The sequence below is a fragment of the Octodon degus genome, unplaced genomic scaffold (genome assembly GCF_000260255.1).
Source record: "Octodon degus isolate 3935 unplaced genomic scaffold, OctDeg1.0 scaffold00001, whole genome shotgun sequence".
In the NCBI taxonomy this organism is placed as follows: Eukaryota; Metazoa; Chordata; class Mammalia; order Rodentia; family Octodontidae; genus Octodon; species Octodon degus.
In genome coordinates, this window is record NW_004524577.1 from 3,158,606 (window position 1) to 3,162,339 (window position 3,734).

The 3,734-nt window shown below is 51.7% G+C and overlaps 1 pseudogene; it reads left to right on the forward strand.

Moving 5' to 3' along the window:
- The first annotated feature begins 1,369 nt into the window (after positions 1-1,369).
- LOC101583932 overlaps positions 1,370-3,734 on the forward strand; it is a 26,528-nt pseudogene continuing 24,163 nt past the window's right edge.

Sequence of the window (3,734 nt, forward strand, 5' to 3'; positions counted from 1 at the left end):
TTTTAAAATGTTTTCAGAGGCAATTGGTACGTGAGACAGCAAATTGAGGATCAGCAAGTTGACCCACCCTGAATGTGGGAAACACTACCCAGTAGGTTAGGAACTCAGATGAAGCACAAGGGCGAGGAGGAAGCCCACAGCACGGCTCCCCAGTCTTTCCCACTGCCACGTGAGCAGCTCTCCTCGGCCATGTCCTTCTGCCACAATTTCTGCCTCACCCGGGGCCTAAAGCAACAGGCCCTGCTTGCCATGTACGGAAGCCTGGGAAATTGGGAGCCAAAATAAATCTTTCCTCCATCACTTGGATTTTCTCAGGTATTTGCTCACAGCAACAGAAAGCTGATTAACACAGACCAGAAGTTCAGAGCCAGCTGAGGCAACACAGTAAGACCCTATCTCAAAAGAAAGGAAAGGAAAGGAAAAGAAAAGAAAAAGAAGAGGGGTGGAGAGGAGAGGGAATCAAATGTGTGGGTTTGTGAATTGCTTCAGGACTGATTCCCAGAGCCATGAACCCAACTTCAGAAACTTCACCTTTTCTGCCCTATGCAGGAAGAAATTAAATAGGAAGCTTATATTCTATGGTGAAGGCTGAGCTCTACGGCAGGCATTAAGCTGATTCAGACTGAGGTCAGGAACCAGCTGGCCTCTTCCCACACTCCAGGATGAAGAGGACACACTTGGTGAGCACTCAGGGTGCGCCAGGGGCTGTGCTCACTGTGTTATAGGTTCTCAACCGGTCCTCACAGCAGCCCCAGGAACCAGGCACTGCCACGCTCCTCTGTTACAACGGTGACCACCTAACTTCCTGAGGGTCGCAGCCAGTGGGATCTTGAACGTGGACACCGCCCCTCAGAGCCTCTGCTCTTACGTATGGTGTGCTTTTGTCCAAGTAGCCGATTATACTCTCCTCATAGTGTGTACACTATAGACTATGTTATTTCAGTGTTATGCCAACCATATGTCGCTCCTCCATTTATTTTCATTTGGAGAATTCTGATACTGTGACATCATAAGAAATGCGTGTTTGTTTTTAGTTCCCGATTTCTGGCACAGGAGTTTCTAAAATCCTTAGAATTTCTTGAGTGGCAGAAGTGATAAGAGCATCTTTTTTGTCATTCGTAATAAACCCTTGCAACCACAGTGAGGCTCATGCTAACGAGCAGACTCTTGCTGGGCCTCCAGAGAGATTCAGGAGGGAGCTGGTGACCAGAGCGAGCAACTATGTGACTAGAGGGTTGGAGCTTTCAGTCCCTCCGGGGACAGGAGAGGAGTTTGCAGGAGCAAATCAGAGAGGCATAAACAAACAAAACAACAACAAAAGGGTGACACATAGATGACCAACATTATAAAATGGATCCTGTGCGCCTCCATGGCCAATGACCGGAAGATCATCACGTGCTTCTTGTGTCCCGTGTACTTGGAAAAAAGAGAAGCACCGATTGTATCCCTTACGAAAGTGGTACACTTGCTGTATGCCGACCTGGTCGCCTCCCCAGAGGCTAAGATCCTGATCGGCCTGGCCCAAGCCAGTCAATGCTAGGCTCATCCTCCGCCGCCTGCTGGAGCACCCAAGCAGCGTGCTTCTCTCTTACTGCGCCACTCTGCTGCTCAGAAAGCACCTCACCTGCTTTCTCTGTCTTTACCACACATTAAATCCACTTTGGCACTCTATCGGTCCTGACTCGCCCATTTCCTGGGCAGAGCCCCATTTCTTCACCTTTTGCCAGAGTGAGGGCAAGGACCCAAGAGAGGCAGAAGGTCATGATGGGGCGCTCCTAGCCCCACCTCTCCAGAGACACTAGAGGCAACAGGATGAAGACTGAGTGAACCATGACTGCATAAAGAAACCTCCAGAAAACTCCTGGACCCTGAGGTTCACCAAGCTTCCAACTTACTGAACACGGGTGGCCCTTGGCAGACGGGGCGCCCAGAGGTCACGGCAGTCCTGCCTCCTTCCCTTATTCTTTGTCCATGGCATTGCCTCGCTCTGACTGCTCCTCAGTGCTGTCCTTTTGTAGCAAACCTGAAATATAGTAAAAAAAAAAAAAAAAAAAAAAAAAAAAAACTATTTTCCTGGCTTCTGTGAGACATTCAAGCAAAATACTGGATCCAAAGTGGTCCTGGGAGGCTCTATTATGAGGTGATTAATCAGAAGTTCCAGAAGTCAAGGCTTACAAGTGGCATAGTACAGGGAAGCAGTCTTGTGGGACTGGGCCCTCACCTACGATACCTGCTGTATGAACTCCTGGTGCCCAGAGTCATTCATTAAATGGCAGGACACCCACCTGGTGTTTGGAGATTGGTCAGTGTGACAAAAAGCCACATGCATAATGTCAGAAATGCTCTGTAGGTACAAGGCAGTTTGGAATTAGGAGAAAGAACAAACATACATTAAGATGCAGTCCTGGTGAAACTGATTCTACCCGCAGCTCTAGAGGTAGGCTGTGACTCAGACCCAGCCAGTAGGAGCTTACACTGCTCCAGACTCCAGCAGGATGGGTGGGCTGGGTCCAGAGATGAGTGTGCAGCCTTAGAAAAGCCAGAACACATGCAAGAGGCCATGTCCTCCACTGACTTGCAGAATGACCTTGGGCAGGCCATTTCTGCTGGAGGTGTTGGTGTCCCATGTTACACTGTGTCAGAGCTCCACACACCACAGAGGAAGACTTCCAGCATCACCGCAAAGTTTGGAAACTTCTGGGGAACAACCCAAACGTCTTATGATTTCATGAGCTTTCCAGAAAATTCTGGAACATTTGGGTTGGAGACACGTTGGCCTGCCAGTCGCTGAGCATCTGAGCCTGTCCACCCCATGGAAAATGGTCAGGACGATCAGGCGCTAACAACCATTCTTCCTGCTCCGGGCATCTTTCCTGTTTCGTTTTTCTTCTCTCCAACACCTACTTGTATCACAGATGTTCCCACGTGCCCCTGTGGGATAGCATGGAATTTGGAGAGGTCCCCCTGCCCTTCTGCAGGCCTCCAACTAGGTCACCGTTGCTGGGCTATCGCTGCCCCGTGGTGCCACCGCCTGACAGACTGAGAATGCGCGTAGGCGCTCACGGCCCCGTCGATGGCTCCTGGGACAGCGCCTGGAGAAGGACTGGGCCCCTTAGGTGTTTGTGGAATGAATTTGTGTCTTGGTTGCTTTCTTATGACTGAGACACAGGATCTGACACCTAAACTTAACTGGAGAGAATGCATTTTCTACTTATTTTGGCTCATAGGTTCTAGAGGTTTCAATCCGTAATCAGCGGGCTCTAGGATAGGGCAGCCCAGAAGAGGGACATAGTAGAAGAGAAATAGCTCAGCGAAGGAGATGGTCCCTTCCAGGCCATGTTCCGGACACCCAGTCCCTTCGGCCAGGCTCTACCCCAGAGCATCACCTTTAGCTATAAGCTCATTGTCATGGTTAGTGTCAGGTTGTCCCTGCAAAGCCTCGTGTAAGTTACGGCGCAGATACGGTTGGAGGAGCAATGCGTGGCTTGAGAGGCGGGGCCAGAGGACCTGGGCGGGGCCAGATGACCAGGGTGGGGCCTGAGAGGCGGGGCCAGAGGACCTGGGTGGAGCCTGAGGACCAGGTGGGGCCTGAGGGGCGGGGCCTGAGGACCAGGGCAGGGCCAGAGGACCTGGGTGGGGCCTGAGGACAAGGGCGGGGCCCGAGGGGCGGGGCCAGAGGACCTGGGTGGGGCCTGAGAGGCAGGGCCAGAGGACCTGAGGACCAGGGCAGGGCC